Source organism: Nymphaea colorata, chromosome 6 (genome assembly GCF_008831285.2).
Source record: "Nymphaea colorata isolate Beijing-Zhang1983 chromosome 6, ASM883128v2, whole genome shotgun sequence".
NCBI classification, from domain to species: Eukaryota; Viridiplantae; Streptophyta; class Magnoliopsida; order Nymphaeales; family Nymphaeaceae; genus Nymphaea; species Nymphaea colorata.
Window position 1 is genome coordinate 13,847,387 of NC_045143.1, and position 20,195 is coordinate 13,867,581.

At 36.8% G+C, this 20,195-nt stretch overlaps 1 pseudogene; it reads right to left on the reverse strand.

The window, feature by feature from the left end:
• Window positions 1-496: 496 nt before the first annotated feature.
• On the reverse strand, window positions 497-1,051 carry LOC116256720 (probable aquaporin PIP1-2; annotated as a pseudogene).
• Window positions 1,052-20,195: the final 19,144 nt, after the last annotated feature.

Here is a 20,195-nt window from a genome sequence, read left to right on the forward strand (position 1 = left end):
TTTTATCGTGCTACTTGGAATCATCTTCTATGCTTTAGAAATTTATAATTTTCAAAATGACAAACGTAATTTCTTTAATCTTCAGCTGTTAATAAGTTGGGATGCAGGTTAGTCGAGCTTGAGGGAGCTTGGCCAATGAGCTCAGCTGAACTTCCTCAACCCAAGAATAGAGCTTGAGATTGGCTTGGCTAAGTTTCAGCTGAGTGCCGAACACTACCAGAAATGCATAAAGGATTTCAGTTTGTGGAAGCATCAAGGTTCTTTTTATTGATGATGAAAACACTGAAGCATCCAATTTTCGCTATATGATTCAATAATCGAGAAACATGAAGAAATGGCCACAGCCTGCATGCTACAACACGTCTACCTCTTCAGCATGTTCATGTCGTTCCCTTCAAAGTTTTGGTTTCTAATTGATCCTATCACTACCTGATGCCTTCCTCTTTGTTCCTAACCTAAAAGCCAATCCTTCCCCATCCTGAAACCTCCAGACGAGTCAACCACCTTCTGTCTCATACATGCTCTTCTCCTAGCCCTTGATGACGCGTTTGCCTCATATAGCCCCAAGCCACTACATCACCATGTGGATGGCCCTCACCAGCAACAACCCAAACGTCACCATAGGGCTTATGTTCCCACCTGTTCAACGCCACCATTGAAGATAGGGAGAGTGGTATGGAGAGAGAGAAGAAAGACAGAGAGAGAGAGAGAGTTGCTACACCAAAAATGCCGGCAATGTGGTAGATGAGGACGAAGATCATGCCACCGAAGGTCCAACTGATGCTCTGGATATCGGTGGTGCCAAATAGACTAGGGGACCTTTTAACCCCCATGATGGCGAGGATGGTTATGCAAAGGAAGAGGAAGGTGACCATGAACTCGGAGATCCCAGCCTTTCAGAAGGACCATGACTTGAGCTCCCCGGCCATAAAAAAGGAAACCAGTGGCAGCTCCTTGTAGTCCTTTTCCTAGATTTGCCCCCTATTTCGATTGGTTGCCCCTCCAAGAAGTTGTTTGCACTGAACCTAACATCTTCTTCCTTCCCCTCCATTTTTTATCATCATTCATCATAGGCTCTCTCCCTTTATCTCTTTCTCAATCTCTTCTCTTTATTCTTCACTGTGCTGCTTTCCTTGTAAGCGATAGTGCACATGGCGGCCACTGAACTCTCCCAAAGTGTCCCCACCCACTGAAAATTTAACTTGTGGCCATTTTTGTCAACCCGATGACTGTTTTTATGTTGACTAAATTCTCTTAATTTCCTCACACGGTAAATTAGTCTTTTCATCTCGAGTTGGTAGCACCAGTTAAAAAACCAGCAAAAAGAAGACATATTCTTCCATGTTTTCTCGTATTTAATACCTGCCCTGTTGTGTAAGAACCAGAAAACATTGCTGCTCTTGTTCAAAAAGACAAAAAGATATTAGTACTTTAAATTCAAACAAATATGCAAAACAATATTGCCCATATTGTTATTTTTTTTCTTTTACAGGGATATTATTCACATCAACCAATTCTTCTCCAATAGTAAACCTTGTCCAGCCCGTAAATTCATGTTCTCTCCATCTCCAAGAAATAATCTTCACGTGTATGAAAATGAGAAAATGATGGAGAGGACATGAATTCACAGGCTGGACAAGGTTTACTATTGAAGTGGAGTTAGTTGATATTGAAAATAACCTTATGAAAGGAACATATAATATGGGCATCACTTTAAATATTTGTTTAATTTAGAATACAAATATCTTGTCTTTTTGGGTAAAAGCAGCAATGTGTCCCGGGAAGAAAGTGAATTTAACGTCAATATAAAAACGGTCAGCAGGTTGACCAAACCTAACTACGCGTTAAGTTCTCAAAAAGTGGGAGGCCGACCACACTTCAGGAGAGTTCAGTGGTCTTCTTTTCTTATAAATGGAGGCCATGTGCGCCATAGCTACAGAAGAAAAAAACCGCACAATGAAGAAGAAGAGAGGAGAGAGGGACAGAGCCTGCAAGAAAGAGGATAAAAAATGCAGGCGAAGGAAGAAGATGTTAGGCTCGGTGCCAATAAGTTCTCAAAGAGGGAGCCAATCGGAATGGTATCGTAAAGCCAAGAAAAGGACTACAAGGACCCACTGCTGGCACTCATGTTCGAGCCTGGCAAGCTCAAGTCATGGTTGGAGGGCAAAGATCTCGGAGTTCATGGCCACCTTCCTCTTCCCCTACATAACCATCTACACGATCATGCATGAGAGTCAAAATGTCTCCTAGTTTATGCGGCACCACAAGCAGCCAGGGCATCACTTGGGCCTCGGTGGTATGACCAGGGGTGGAGCCAGAATTTTCTTCAGGGGCGGGCCGACAGTCCAACCTCTAGATCTGGGTAGGGCCAAATTGAATTCTAATCCAAAAATTACATGGCGCAATTAAAAAATTATATTTTTTTCAATGTAATTTTTTTTTTCATTGGCTAGGGTGGGGCCATGGCCTAGGCGGCCCCCCCTTCCCTCCGCCCCTGGGTATGACCTTCCACCTGGTCTACTGCACCACCGGCATTTTTGGTATAGCACCCTCTCTCTCTCTCTCTCTCTCTCTCTCTCTCTCTCTCTATAATGGTTGCAATGAACAGGTGGGCACATAAACCCTGCTGTGACGTTTGGGCTGCTGCTGGCAAGGAAGTTGTTGCTTACGAGGGACATCTTCATCATGTTTTTAAAACATTTGTCTCTTGGCAATGGCGTTAGGTTTCTGATCAAGATTCGAACTGATCATGTCAATTCCGTTGTTTATTGCTACCAGTGGTAAAGGCGTACTGGCATTTTCTCCTCATAAGTTGTGTCCATAAGTTCTAGTTTCTTCTTTGGTAGGTAATGAATGATCTCTGGTTGCCTAATTAGATGGCCGCCTGCAATAAGGTGCGACCAGAAGACTGATCCATTTCTGCAATGGAGCCATCTTCAGGCTGCAATTTGTTGCACATGGCCATGGAAGCATGGCAGCTAGAGATTATCCTTCATCTAGTGAAGGAGTTGAAACTTACGGAGGCCATTAATTATGGAGAGCAAAGGGTAACACCTCTACATTTGGCAACAACAGACGATAGCATTGACATTGTCACTTCGATTCTTGATCAGATCCAATGTTATTGCCCAAGAGATGAATGATGGGGAAAACATCCTGCATCTAATGGCAAAGAATGGTGAGGCTGAGCGCTTCATGTCTACCTTCCTGTCATGTAACCTATGCCAACTTGCTAAGAAAACAGTGTTAAGAGATGATCAATAACAGCAGTACTCTCACACACTCTCCAACTTCCAACCTTGCCTTGTGTGCCACACTTATGGCTTAATTTTGCAGGTAGAAATTGTGAAGATAATAGTAGTGAGGAAGATTGAATTAGTACTACATAAACATTTTCATGCATTTAGGTGGTAAATTAGTAGAATATCTCTAGTCGGTCAAAAAACCCCTCCTAAGAATACAAAAAAATGAAAAATAGAAAATATGAAATTCCCAAATTCCTGAAAGTGGCTAAATACATGAGTTCTCTATTGGGACATATTATGGTGTCTACTAAAGTTGTGTGGGGAACTCGATCTAATGAAGGGCAGCACACCAAGCACCTCCTCCCTTGGCATATGTAAAACTGCTTTTCAATACAGAGTTGCATTAGTCTTCAAAGTCATTATAGTCGTGATGTACTCACGGAGAATGCAGTGCAACAATGTGGAAGAAGACAATTCTGGATATTGCCATTGAAGAACACCATCATTCATCATTCTGAATCTGAACAAATGATTGTTGGCCTCCGAGACAACATCACAGGACGTGAGCACAGGTCATGGAGTCATCACAAGACTTCAGACGAGCAGCTTCACTAGGTTCCTAAACACAACTGTTGTGACTGTCATATTATAGTATTGAAGATAAGGATCAATGCATGGCAGCTGCAATGGCCAAAACTGTTGCTGATTTAGTTGATCAGAAAATTAGGAAAGGAGATCAAATATGTAACGGAGAATATCGTCAAGATATTGACAACGATTGTGATCCTAAAAATAAGGAAACAGATGAACCTTGCAAACAGTGTATCCCTTTAAAAATCAATAGAACCTCTCAAACAATTGATTGAAGTGAGAGTGAAACAGCTTGGTCATGGATGTAGACTCAAACCTGAGTCGAACCATGTTACATTGTTTTGTGTCTTCTCAAGGAGAATGCAGTGTAACAATGCGGATGAAGACAATTCTGGATATTGCCATTGAAGAACACCATCATTCATCATCCTGAATCTGAACAAATGATTGTTGGCCTCCTAGAAGCAAACAACAACACAGGACGTGAGCATAGGTCATGGAGTCGTCACAAGGCTTCGGACGAGCAGCTTCTCTAGGATCCTGAACACAAGTGTTGTGACTATCACATTCATAGTATTGAAGATAAGGATCAATGCACGGCAGCTTCAATGGCCAAAACTGTTGCTGATTTAGTTGATCATAAAATCAGGAAAGGAGATCAAATATGTTACCGAGAATATCGTCAAGATATTGACAGCAATTGTGATCGTAAACATAAGGAAACAGATGAACTTTCCAAACTGTATATTCCTTTAAACATCAATAAAACCTCTCACACAAATGATTGAAGTGTGAGAGAGAAACAGCTTGGTCATGGATGCAGACTCATACCTGAGTCGAACCACGTTACATTGTTTTGTGTCTTCTCTTTTATGGTATCAAAGCCACAGGCTCCAAGGCGTGAAGATTCTTCAATCATTCAGCAATGGCAGAAAATTCCAGCAACCATACACCAGAGTCTGCTACACCAGATGCATCACAAAATACAGGTCAGATCTTTCCTATGCTATTTGCCAGTAGAAAGAACTAGAACAAGGGTTAATTTTTTTACTACGATTGGTGGGATCTAAGTGTTATATAGTCCCGTATTTTATGGCCTAGGAACAATATCAGAGGCCAATGCCCCCAACCAAATGCACCACTTTATTCATAATATATATATTATCCTATTGCGCTTAATTACACTTTAATGCAATCTCTTAGCTATAGGGAGAGAGAAGCTGAAATTCTTCCTTGTTCAAACACTGATAGAAAAAACAACAAATCTTCTTAATTATTAGGATAATATAACGAGAACCTGGAAGCTTCTACAAACTGAAACAATTTTGCATTTCTGGTACTTACGTTAGGCAAAACTGTGTGGGAGGTTCCTTGTTTCTTAATATTATTAATAATAATATATTATTATCATTATTGTTATTAACATAGTTGAGTTTAATATAGGATCACAACTCACATTGGGCCACAGTACTAAGACCGTACCATGATGGTGTTAGCATGTTAGAGGGATCACGATGGGATGTCAATGATCTGGATCGGAACCAAATATACCCTTTAATATCATATCTGGTTTATTGGATATTCATATATTTCAATGCAATTTTGGATTTGTATGTGTGAAAAAATCCATACCACACCCTAATCCAACTTGTAAATTCATTACCGTATCTGATCTAAAATGCAACATTAAATTCATATTCGGATCCCAATTATCTGAATGTCAACCTTCATTATGATACGATAAGTACCAACTTTCAAGTATATGGATACTGGGTATAGGAAAATTTAGTTCGTCATATCAAAGCTTATTTTATGATTTGGTATCTATTCTCAACCAAATCTGAATTCAAATCCAATCAAATGTTATTTTTTAAAAATAAATCCGGTCCAATTTTCCTAATTGGATGTCCAATATGAATCCAATCCATTGGCATATCCACATAACAGGACAAGAAGGCTGAGAATGAACAAGTGGGAGCGTTGTGGCTTCATCTAGTTCTTCACAGAAGCACCTTTAGGCAACCTCTTTACCAACTGCTCTCCAGTTCTTGATCCATTTAACAATATTTATGCAAGTGGTTGAGTACCCCACCATAAAATACTTCTCTTCTATTTTTTCCCGGTTGAGCGGGGAGTTTGAAGCCTACTTTCCCGAAGAGAGCCATAGCATGTTAAGAATGTGATCAACTAATAGACCAAATCGGTTTTTCCTCAGTTTTATGGCCTCCAACTAATGCATGTACCTACCAGACTATAGATGTAACTCAAATATATATTCCACACTTAACCTTTTCAACATTTGGACGATATATGTATCTATATAATAGGGTTAATGTTCTTGCTATTTAAAACCAAGTAAATTTCTTTTTGCCATGCTTATTTCATGTATCTACTTGCCTTTGGATATAAACCACAAAGGTGGAAAAGGGTTTAGCTGTCTTTATGAGTGTACGCCTCTTGTGCATTTTGTATTCCATTTTTTTTATGTCCTCATAAGATTATGTATGAGCGAAAAATAGTGCAGTGATTAGACTCCTGACATTAATCTTGAAGGCTTTAAGTTCAACTTGCCTTCTATTTACTGCAGGGTGCTTGTCAAGATGCATAAAATTGTCGGAATCAAGAGATTTTGCATTGTACATGGAGCATGTGGTATTCATCTTAACATACTCTACTTTAATTAGTTGCCTTTCTGTGTGGGATCAAAATCGTATTTGGCTGCCGCGCGGGCCATGGAAAAAAAGAAAGAAAGAAAAATCCTTTAGTTATTTTAGAAGAGGCATGTTCATATATTTTCTCCACAAATTATAATGGGTCAAAAAGTTATGTATCGGCCAATATTCTTATTAATTGTTGACATAATATTAAGATACCATTAAAGCTTGAAATTCGTCATGAGAAAAAATAAACAAACAAAGAAAGAAAGAAATCAATGATATTAATTAGAACATCAATCTCTAGGATCAAGGAGGGTGATGAGCTATAGAAGATCAGCTCGACTAGGAGGCAATGAGATCTACATACGACACAAACTCTAATTCAAACAAAATTTTCTTATTGTTTCATGTGCAACTTCGATTGACCTTTAATCGTATTTGTTTGCCCCCCGAGACTCAGTCCTTGGCCAAAGATGTTCGGATATCTGGTGTGGGTACTATGTGGCATTTGCTTACACCCACATAAAAATGTCAATTTTCATATTGATACTTTCGGGTAATGTTTTTCATTTATATATTAATATTTTTCTAAACTTTAAAATTGTATGACTAGTATTCCCAATCAGAATTTTCTAGCTTTGGCTGCACATAGTGTTGAGCTCACATGGTGTGTTCAGCATGACAGAACATGCACCATGGGCTAGTGGGTTAGACCATAGTCACAAATAATGTCTCGAAGTTTTAAACAGCAAGGTCTTTTTCGAGTATAATTCGGTGAGCTTGAAAAAAATAAGAAAAAAATATGGTAAATTTTTTAAAATTTAAAAAACTCAAAATAAGGGAAAATAAAATAAGTGAGAAACTAATAACACAACCATCACAAGATAAAGTAGATTTTGAACAAAAAAAAATGAAACAAAATTGTTTGGTATTAAAAAAAACTGAAAAAATGAAAAACGTGAAAAAAAAAAGCCAAAACCTGTTTTTTTTTAACATTTTTCAAAAAAATGTGTTTTTTTAAGTTTTAAATGGCCAGTTAATTTATCACATTTTTTAAAAAGAACTCATTCTCTGGGACTATGGGTTAGACCTTCGCTGAAACAGTGTCTCTCTAAGTTGCATGGGCGTCACATGGAATCTGGCCAAGTTGACGAACAAAGTCCATGTTGTCCACGTGAAAGGCTAGGCATGCTGCAAGCTTGACACCTTAACGGGGTCATGGTGGACCGAAGAGTGATGGATTGTTGCCCGAAGATGGAGACGAATCACAGGGTCTTCTGACCTCACCGGCTCCTCGTGTCCCCTAAAGCCCAGCAACGTGTGCCTTGGAATTGAAAGATCTTGCCCTCTGTCTGGCTTCGCACCATCTTCATACTGTAGAAATTAATGGGTCGGAGCGATTAAACTCGGTGGAAGTTGAGAAGAAATTTTATGGATCTATTAAAGATTAGCCGTCGATCCTCCAGCACCTTTGGTCGGAACAGTCCGTTTTCTAGACCTACGGCTTGGGATTGCAGTTAAAGTAAAATTAAATAACCGTAAAAAATGATTTTTGCGTATGCACCACCTAGGTACTTTGATGCAGTTTTTTTCTTCTTCTTCTTCATGGCTAAAACTAGATGCAGAATTAAAGTTTCGGATTTCAATGTTGATCCGTACCAACAGTTTGACATATTGTTCTCCATGTTGTTGGCTGTAGAGACAGAATATTGAAATGACAGACGATCATACGTCACGCAGATTAGACTATGGGAGTTTGAAGTTGTTTGGTTTTCTCTTTGTTCTTTGTCAGCTAGACTGGCTGTTAATTCAGCAATGATTTAAAAAAATTAAGTATGGAAATCAGTTAACTAATTAAAGAAATGCAGATCTACTGGCCGGGTATTTCTTTGCCCTTTTGACTGAAATATTCCTTGCTTCAATATGTGCCCAGCATCTCCAGATTCTCTCTTTATCTGTGCCTAACATACCAGCTTCATATGTGAATGGCATGGCTTACATGGTGCTAGCAAGCAATAATATTTATTATATAACCGTGCTTTTCCAGTGAAAAGGTTACTTCTTTTTTATAACTTGGAGCATGTTTGTGTTGGGGAATTATTTTCTTTCTTTAGGGATGAAGGTCCACCCTGCCATTCTACGACAGTCAAACACTGGTGAAATTGTCCCAGACATTTTCACCAACCATACCCAGTTTTATCTCTAAACTAAAGTAAAAAGATTTGGACTCGAGTGCATATGTCGGGCTTCTAGATATGCCCTTTATTTGGGTAATCCAGCTGTTGGTTCTCAAGAGATTAAGTATAAGTGAAGCATATATGTAGTCAAAACCGTCAAAAGGTGTTCCCTAATGGGAACACCTGGTTCTATAAATATGTTAATTTTCAGAACACATTCATAAAATGGTTCTGCCAAAAGCTTTCACAAAACTAGGAGAACTGTGTCTGTGATAAGTTGGTGATAGGCACCGTCGACGCTTAAAAATTTGCGCACCTGGTGGTGTAATAACCAGAATATCTTTGATCTTTTTTAATAGGACAAAAAAATATAGTAAAAAAGTTAAATCTAAAAAATATTTTTTTGAAAAATCTTCAAAATACCCCAACTTCCCCTTCCCCCTTTTTTCGTGCCTATCTGTTATGTACACCACTATGGTGTACGCAACTCACTTTAAGCCCTTAACATGGGTTCAACAGCCCAACACATCATGTGAGTTTGACGGCCTTAACATGCACCAAGGGTGTAGATAGGCGGAGCCTCCGTAGTGCAACTGAAACTTTGAATTTACATGTTGGATTTCAGTGGAACTGTGTCTAGTTATAGAGGCAGCTCCACGAGACCCAATTTGTTCTTCCAATGCTAACTGAAAATTTGTTAATTATATATTTAATACCTCATAAAAAATTTCTGGCTCTACCCCTGACATGCACCATGTTATCCTCCTTTGAAAAAAATTAAAAAAAAAAAGATAAATGACTTTTCATTTTACCAGACTTTTCATTTTATCAGACCTTTTTTTAATATTTTTAAGGCATTTTTGTCATTTTGATCACCAAAACATGCCGTGGGTCGAACATACAAGTAGCTTGGTCACTAATCAAGTCTCAACCTTGTTGCATGTCTTTCAGTAGCATAATAAAATAATAAAAATTGTTTTCTTTTAGGTATTGATGATGAGTCGAGGCATTACAGTTCTATGGTCCTTGGAGTCTATCATTTGTCCAATGAAACAAGAAAAGAAAATCATTTGACTGATAACTTTTTTGGAGTTTTCTCACATAAGAAATTAAAACCACGCCAACCAGTCATACCTAGTTGCACCCTCGACCCCATGTATAGTAACTTTACGACACATTACAAATACTTTGTATTACAATTTACAACTCATTACGAAGTCCTCTGTTCACTCAACTGTAGGATGCATAAATCACTACGGTCTGACAAATATCAAGTTTGTTGCTCAAAACTGTTGACAACAAATATGTTGTAACTCCCCTGTCAAGTTGGAGCGTAGGGACCAGTCATGCTTAGGTTGGATTTGGGGAACAAAAATTGATCTTTTGCAAGAGATTTAGTAAACATACTGCTACTTGGTGTTGAGATGGGATAAACTTAGTTACAAAAACACCACTTTTAACCAAATCGCGAACTAAATAATCTAAATCCATGTGTTTTGTCTGTCTGTGCACCACTAGATTAGCAGACATCTGAAGTGTTGATGGCAAAACATCAACCAATACTATATATTACACAAAGAATCCATAATGGATAGACAGAATTAATTAGACCAAGAATTAGAAAAACAAAAACAGAATCACATAAAGATCCTAATCCCAAAGAGATCAAGGTAAGCTTGTGCCAAGGAAAGGGATGTTGTAGAACAAAAACACAAAAATGTTTGAGAGAAAAATGTAACATAAAAGAGCAGACCAGAATGGGGGAATTTAAGAACTGATGTGGTGTGATAAAAGCTGCAAAGTGTGGACAAACCAAAGTTCCAAGAACAAATCATGGTGGGGATCAAAGCCTCTGACAGACATGTCTTAAGATAATGAAAGGCGAATGGAGAGATCCTGTCAATGGAAGAACACCAAACAAATCATTCAATTCAACAAAAAGAAAAAATTGTCTTGAACAACTAAAATGATTCAGTGGATTTTTCACCTCCAAGCGGTGCCATGCTGCCACATTTTAGGTGTAACCAAATTGGAAGAGATGAAATCGTGAAGGCAAAAAGTTTCACGAGAGATAAGAGGGAAATGGAAAAAAGTACCACGAACAAAGTGGTTCCACTTAAGCCATGGTTCTAAGAGAGAGAGAGAGAGAGAGGTAGGTGAGTGGTAGGAGGAGGGAAGATGATCATACACATGGAAATATCAAAAACAAGAACGACTACAAGAAGACTTTCTTCAATGGATTTAGTTTTTATCCAGCAAAAACCCTTGGTCATAACCAAAAAAAGAGATAGGCCGAGGGTCATGTAGGTCATATGCATAATAAAACCAAAGCCATAGAAAAAAGTCCCCTCTCAATCATCTCATTTTCTTGTTTCTGTTATCCCTACCAGCCACCCTGTCTAACAGAAACCATGGCTTAAGTGGAACCCCTATCTTCACAGTACTCTTTCCTATTTTCTTTTAAGAACAATAATGCATCTGACCTCTTTGGAAGGTACAAAAATGATTATATCTAACGGCTAGACACCACATTTATCATGAGAACATCACATTCATCACTCATGACCAATCTACTGTCTAGCTATGAGATCTGATCATTTTTATAGGTTTCAAAGAGGTCAGATGTCTTCTTATTCTAAGGCAAACATGAAAATAAGGAACAAAAAAAAAAAAACAGATGTAGGTTTGAACAATAATGTGGTGGACAAACAACCAACTTTTATATCATTTAATAGATTCTTTACAGAATCAACTCACAACATGCACAACCGAAAAATAGTTGGTTCTCTTAGTCTTCCAGGAGACTAGATTATTGCCTAGAAATACATAGTAACTTGTAACTAATCATCTAGTATACTTACATGCAGCCCAATCTACATCACAATGTGCTCTTAACTAAGTATGAACTTGCAGAGCAAAACAGCCCCTGTCTTGGACTGGCTATTGAGATATTTGAGTACTTTTAGTGCAACAGTATAATGAATTGTATTAGGTTGCTGCATATGCCTACTAAGTTCATGAGCTGAAAAGACAATAACTAGTATTGCAATTGATAGGTAGTTCAGATGACCTACTACCTGCGATACTTGAAAGGATCATTCAATAATTCTCCATCAGATGATGACAACATTATATGCTACTTCGAGGTATTTCTGAAGCTTTTACTCCAAGTAGACTACATTCATCAAGTATGTCACAAGCATACTTTCATTGAGCTAGTAAATACCTTGCTTTGATCTAGAAAGCTCAAGTCCCAAAAAAATTAAGTGAAATTGAGTACTCAAGTAACTTCTAAACTTCTCATCTTATTGTAAATTGTTTTCTACAACTATCAAATCATTAACATATACCAGTACAATAACAAAATTTCCATGAACAAAACCATAACCAATGACTATAAATATAAAACTTAGGAAACTAGTCTCTGAGGGCTTGTTTTAGGCCATAAAGTAATTTATTCATTTGTATACTCGTGTTTCTCCAACTGGTCTATAACCCCTTGGTGAAGACACACACAGATACATCTATATTGCCATTTCAGAACGTGTTTTGTACATGTCCATTTGATGAGGAACACAATATTTTACTGCAACCATAGATAAAAGACATATCATTACAAATTTGGCTACTATTGCTATGTTTCATGATAATCTAAGCCCTCTACCTGAAAAAAATCCTTTGGTGACTAATCTCCCCATGAATATCTCAATATCACCATTGGATTTATATTTAATCCGATAAACCCATTTGCATCAAATGAGTTTAACATTCACTAGGCGTTCATCTAACTTCCAACTGTTATTGGCTTCAATGGCATCCATTTTTGTCTTCACTGCCCTTTGCCGATTCTCATCAGTCTTTGCTTGCTCATAATTTGTTGGTTCAACATATTGTGAAACATTCAACAAATAAACTTTGTGAGCTGCTGAAAAACGTGAAAACTCTAATACCTTTGATAAAGGATGTTTGGTAGAATCTTTGCATGCATTTCTGCAATATAAATATCATAACCAGGCTAAAGGCTTCGGCTTGTGCGTAGAACGCCTAAGAGAAGGTTAATTGCTATTTACAGACATTTGTATGTTAATATTAGATTCTACATTGTGTTGTATAGCTGCTGCAATTTGCATATCAATATTATGGCGTTAGTGATCAGATCAATTTTATTAAGCCTAGCTTTCCAACCACTCCACATTAAGCCTAGATTTCCAACCACCCTACCTCTCTTTCTTTTTTGGTATTCAATCAGATGAATTTTATTGGGGATTTTAGATAGCTTTAGTGTTCTCTTCTATCTCTATTTGTGGAAAATTTCTTTTTCCTATGGGTTTCTTTTGTGGGAATCAGGCTTCTCGATGTTTTTTGTTTTCCTCATTACTTTGTATTTCTAGTTTTCAATGTTTTAAGGTTTGTGTGCAATTGAAGAGCAAGAAATGGCTAGAGTGAGCAAGTACCAATGAAGAGAGTTCAGATTGCATCACTTTCATTATGATGTGAAGTTCAATGAAAAAAACACAGGAAATGCATTGCCACTATATCAGTCGTCCATGGTAAACATCTTCATGCACGAGTTACTGGCTTGTCCAGGAGTCTCACTAAAACTGCCACAAGCTTTTTCTCCTTCTCTCTTTGTAGGTGAACTCTCTGATTGATCTTATGCCTCACCCTTTTACACAACTCTTTCTTCTTCTTTTACCTTTTTATTATGCCCCTTAATTGCTTCGTGATGTTAGACATGATAAGTTTATTTTGCATTTCAGTCATTAGTGATGGATGACCCATTCCAATTTAGCAATTTAATTTATTGCAGAAAGTAAAAATGAGGAAAATTACTAAGTAAAACTAGGAAGCATGTGTTCATGCCTTCTTCTATTGTTTTGTGTTACTAATTGATCATAATGGCCAGGTACCTTGATTTTTGTGCAATATTAATCATGCACCCATGGACAAGAAGTTTTTTGGCAACGTATACGTTCATTTTGCATTTCAATCATTAGTGATGGATGCCCTTTCAAACTTAGCAATTTAAGTTATTGCAAAAAGCAAAAATGAGGCAAATTACTAAGTAAAACTAAGAAACATTTGTTCTTGCCTTCTTCTATTGTTTTTGTGTTATTAATTGATCATAACGGTCAGCTACCTTGATTTTTCGTGCAATATCATGCAGCCATGGACAAGAAGTTGTTGGCAACATACAACATGAGCTTCTTGAACTGCCATATCTTATTTTGCAAGCATGTTTTTTATCCATTTTCTTTTGCATTGAAACTATCATTGATGACCATTTTCATGTCCAACTACTGTCTGTGGCATGGGCTTCCAAAAGATTGGAGGCTGATTATATTGTAGAGGGTCAAAATCAGGTTTTACATCTGTTTGACACTTCATCATATTCTCTCTTTCTCTATGTTGTTGGTGAAAATTTTTCATAAAAGCTATATATGCAGGTCTTACTAAGACGTTTTATTTCATACATGTGCATTAATTATATTACATAATAGTTCTACAAACAACAGGAGCGATCTGCTTGAAATTTTAAATGGATTCATATTAAGGATTTCTATGTTTGTCTATTGTGGACACACAAAATTTTCATAAATCCAAATGATTGGTTTACCCTTCACCCATATATTTCAAATTTCAATAACGAGGATGATTAGTGAACCAAGCAAGCACTTTTTACACAATCATTGAGCACTTAAACCCAAACCACCTAGGTCACTCGAGCTAAAATTGACCATTTTACCGGTATAACTTGTCACCCTAGCCTGAAAAGTAGGGATTTTCACCCAACTTTCAAGAATTGCCCAACATTTGAACAATTAGACAATTTCTCAAATGCACATAACATTAGAAGTCCTTAGAGTCAGCTCATTAGATTTATCCCAACCTGAAATTAGCTCCCCTACAGCTCAAATCAGCTCACCGGAATTTGAAATTATGAACTTAAACTCATCCAAGTCTGAAACAACTCTACCTTAATGAAGAGAAAGTTTTATTTCACTTTGAGTCACTGAATGCAAGTTTTAGTCTTATACTAATTTGCAAATTTCCGCTGAGCCTTTTTCTCTTTTGTTTGTAGGGGTTTGAGTTGAATTTGAGCAAAATAGGTGAGCTGAAACCAAGTCAAGATCATGTTTATCATATACAAATGAAGCTTCCGTTAGTTTGCTTTGAGTTCAATTCAGTTTTGAGCTATTTTGCTTTCCTATTTTCAAGAGTTTGATGAATTTGAGCTCAACTCGATAGAGTGAGCTGAAAGCAAGCTAAGATCATGTTTATCGTGGATAATTCAAGTTTTTCTTAGTTCAGTTTGAGTTCATTCATCCTGGTTTGAGTTCAATTCAGTTTTGAACATTTTTTCTCTCATTTTTTCAAGGGTTTGAACTAACTCAACTTTTTTCAATTTTTCAGCATATACTTATGGTAAGTGTTTTATCTAATTACTCTCAGCTCAACCAGTGAAATTCCAATAAAATTTAGATTTTTATGCCCCTCCTTGATTTCCCTTTATAAATATGATGTTTACGTCTTGGTAAAAATGTAGTTTTGATTTTTAGAGCAATCTCAAAGGAATTTTTCAGCAAGATCTTAACCAAAGCTAATTTAGGAGTTGGCCCACAGGATGGTTTAGCCAGATCGAAGAAACTCATATAGAACTTTAAAAATACACATGGGGGTAAAATAGATTTTTTTTTTGTCATACTCTTCTATATAAACATATGGTATATGCCACACATACCTTGGTTTGTGATTTTATTTGATTTCTTGAACCTTAGTTCAAACTAGTCTCCTCAACTGAACCTATTTCAGCCCAAACTCACATACAAGAGTATTTTGGTCATTTGTCACCATGCACGTATTTCCATAAAACCTAACTTAAAACCCACATGAACCTAGTGGGTTCAAGCATAAGCTCAACCCACTTCAATTTCTCACTAACTCAGGATTTTCGAAAAACAAAAATCAGGGTGAGCCCAGTAAACCTATGCCCAACATAGGTCTAAACCCAGTTTTTAAAACTAAACCTAGCCCATGTCCAGTCCATGTCATGCAGCCTGATCCTACTTAGCCCAAGTAGAGTTAGGCCTGATCCACATTTGAGGAGATGGATTAGTCCCATGCAAATCTGAAAACTTATGAATGAGAACAACAATCCATAAAAAGTATTTTAAGATGCCGATTGAATAGGTTTAGATTTTTTTTTTTTATTGTTACTCAAAGTCTTGCAACTTTATGACTCAAATTGGCATTTCAAATGTGTAAACTTTGACATTATTAAGCTAATTTCGATAAAGCATGGTCTGATTTAAAAAACTTGCATACACTTTTCGTATGGATAACTGAAAATAAAAGAAAATTTAAGATGAAATGAAATGATTTCATAGCTTTGTGCTACAAAAATCAACAAAATTATCCCCTTTCTTAAAAATCAGTTTGGAAACGTGTTCCAACCTGACTTTAAAAGAGGAAAATGATTTTTAATAAGAGATTGTACGTATATATATATGTGTGTGTGTGTGTGTGTGTGTGTGTGTATTTTACTCTTCAAAATGAAACTTAATCAAGGGACCACATAACTCATGAATCATGATGATTCATGGTTGGGTTCTTTTACTTATGAATATTGAAAACTTGTTTCTAATCTCTCCTACCACCCTTGATCAATTGAAAAAGTATGAAACAAAAAGACTTTAAATAGAAAGAGAAGAACAAATGCTCAAACTAGTTCGTCCTTAGTTTCACCATACAAAGGTGGATCACAATCATGAAAATGCATCCATCCTTAGTAAGCTTTTTCCTCATATATGTTGCAGAAAAATCAGTCTCTCACTGTGGGACTCTCTCATGGTGGGAAGTTCAAAATGGTTTTAAGCTGGTTGTTTTGAAAGGGACGTGGCCTTGGGGCCCTTTTCTAAAATTTGATTAATGGGTTCATCTTTTAGAAAAACCGAAGCATGTATGCATTATGCATTACCATGTACATTTAATCGTAGTTTTCTCTTAGCTTGCATTACCATGTACATTTAATCGTAGTTTTCTCCTAGCTTGACATCATTCCCAACTATAAAATAAATGAAAATAAACCCCTCCCACAAATTGCTGAAATTAAAATGAACCAACAAGAAGCTAAAGTATATGATAAATGAGTTAAAATCTCCTACCATGCGGTCGGTCCTGATGCTTGATCTTCTTCTTCACTTGTTTTCTAAATCAAGCAATCCTAAGCAAAATCCAAGCTTAGATTCAAGCTTGGCAAAGCAAGAAGAAGAAGAATAACTTGCTGGAATTTGCAGTGGGGAAGTGAGACCTTCTCTCCACGAAAATCCTAAGGGTTAACTTAAGCACCCTAACTTAGCAAACTCAATAGAGAGAATAAGAGAAATGAAGAAGAGAATGAGAGAGAGCGGGGAAGAAGGGTTGGACGAATCTTCTTTCTCCTCCTTGGCTTCTCCCTCCTACCTCCTTGGCTGCAGCAACTTGATGATGACCTTCAAAATTCATCCTCCCCTTGGTTGCCAATGGAAGGTTTTTATAGAGGAGAAGAAGGGTTCAACCACCTACTTTAATTTGCCTTGGAAGATTAATCAAGCATTAGAGTTTTGAAAAATGAATTAAATGAGTTTTCAATGGCTCTAATTAATCATTCTTATCCCATTTACATGAGTTAGGTGGGCTGGAATAGGTGTGGTCAACCTTGGTTCAAACCTAGCTGACCAACTTTGACTAAAATTTTGGAAGAAAATGCCCTTGCACAAGGTTTTGCTTAAGTTTGTTCTATTTATTTTTTCTTGTTTGAAAGTCAGCTTGTTAGGTTAAAACCTAGTTACTAAACTCTAAATGTTATTGAATTATGACAATTCAATTAAAATTTGAATAAAATTTGAAAATTCTATCAAATTTGATTCAAAAAGGGTATTTTCATCCAAAAGTTTATTGAAGATGGATTTCAATTGAATCAAACTTTGGTTTGAAATATTGAATTTTAATTTGATATTTGATTTATACATTTGACAAATATAAATGTATATTTGCCTTTTATAAATCAATTTAGGCTTTGTAATCTCAATTTACTTATAAAAGGGTAAAATTGTCTACATTGATCAAATTTAACCAATTGATGAAAGTCAAAGTTCATTTGTGAATAGTTTGACTTTGTTTGAGGTAATTTGATAAATTTGAGAAAAGAAAGCTCTTAATTGAGCTGAATTATACTTCAACCAAGTATAGTCAAAGTGAACTTGATTTGGTCAAGGTCAATTTTTGTCCACTAATTGGATCATGAGACAGACCTACCTTTTGGTCCAGCTGAGCTCATGTTGGTTGAACTTAGCTGAGATTGGCACCATATTTGGGTGCAGTAGGTTCAAACCTACTTGAATTAAGTGGGTTTGACTAGCCTAGTCCTAGTTATTGCCTTAAAGAGGACCTAGTTAAGGAAGAGAGAGAGGCATAAATGTCTCTCTTTTTTTAGGTTTCTAGTTATGATATCATTCATTTCTCCTTAAAATCATTTTTTTCATTTAATTGAGAGAAAGTATTTTTGAAAAAGTGGGGTGCATGACCTCTTGGGGGGCTCTTGACCATACAGGCTAGGTGGCTCACACGTAGATCCCACATAGCATTATAGACTGAATTAGATCCAATTCTCGGATTTAAGTCAAAATTTGAATTTTGCAATTGGATTTGGATGTCAAATGACATTTGTAATTGGATTTGAATGTCAAATGACATTTGTAATAGGATTTGGATGTCAAATCCTAATTTGTACATAGTTTGGACATATAATCCTACATTGGGATTCATGTCATGGGTTAAATTCATGATTTGAATCTAAATTGTTCTTTAGATTCAAAATTGACTTTGCAATTTCATTTTACACAATTATTTTGTAAAATTTTGATATTGTTTCAATTCTGATGTAGAAAATTTTGGGGTGTTAACAGATGCCCCTCTTTGCTATTAAGCAAGTTGAAGAATTTGCTTAATAGTAAAGATTCATGCACCAAATTTTTGCAAATTGTTTGGAAAATCTATTTTTCAAATGATGTTGAACCATCCTCACTCAAGGGGAAATGTTAGGCGTAAACCTGAAATAAGAAGATTTTCCTCTATCTCACTGGAGACTCTGTAGAGGAATTAATGTTTGTTGGAAAATTTTACATTTGTGAAAGTTTTTGCATTTGATGTTTGGAGAACTTAGTCCTTGATGTCTTCTAGAGCATTGGCAAGTGCTTTTTCTCTCGTTTTTACTTAGTTTTTCACCTATTGACTTTAGCTTTTGAACTTTGATTTTCTTTTTGAGCCACCATTCACTCTTGGGGGAAATTTCTCACCACCCCAAAAGCTACTACGGAGTTCCATTGCTTTGGTGGTTTTGTATAGTTTGCTTTGTGCAATATCAAGTTTATCGGGCTTTCTTCTGAACCCTTGTAGTGAGCTTTGGGCCAGTAACTCATAGACCAGTTGGCCTTAGAGTACCAAGTGTAGAACACTCCTTGGACTTACTCAAATTCAGAAGGCTTTAGGAGACTTAATATAAGCAAAATGTTCATAGATTGCCTTTTAGCTTCACGGTGTAAGCATAGGTCATATGCCCACCTGCGCCTGTAGAGCTTTGAACCAAATGAACAACTACACTCACCCCGAGCTTATCACTCAACTCATTTTGTTTGATAGCCCTTTTCTAGCAACTTGCCAAGGTCTTTTTTTGGGTCACAAGGGCTTTTTCTTATGGCGTCTCATGCTAGACCTTTACAACTGCTCAATTGTCGGGCCCAACATTAATTTCTGTATGTTAATCCCTCAATTTTATTAAAATTTCTTGTATAGTTCAAGTCAATGCCCTTGCTATTGTCGTCAAGACATGGACTAAGTTTGAAAATTTTGATACACTTTTGAAACTTTCTCTAAGGGATACTATGCCCCTTAGTTGATTTGAAAATTACTAAGAATGTGTTTATCAAAGCACAATTGTTTTGAAATTTTTGAATTACAAATTCAAGTATAGAATTTATTGAGATTCAAAACATTAATTGATCAGGGATGACGACCCCATCGGCGTCAATCAACTGATAAGAATTGTGAGGTAGAACCTCTTTCACGACATATGGTTCTTCCCAGTTCGGTGCCCATTTTCTTTTGGGTCTACTCCTGAGTGGAACTATAGATCTTAGTACAAGATTATGTACCTAGAATTTTTCTTCAATGACTGGTTTGGCATAATGTCGGGTGACTCTCTTGCAATAGACTTCAGCATGCTCTACTGCTTATAGCTTTTTCTCGTCTAAGAGGTCTAATTGTGCATGTCTCTTTTTTTTTCTACTTGCTAATGATGAGTTCAATGAGTGCAACAAATGTCATTGCTGTTTTTTGGAGATGTAATGGAAGGACAATTTTTATTCCACATACTAACTTTGCTGGTGTAGCATTGGTGAGTGTTTGAATTGTGGTTCGATATGCCCAATGTGCCTTGTGCATTTTCTCGTACCAATCTCGGCCTATTTCAACAGTCCTTTCTAAGA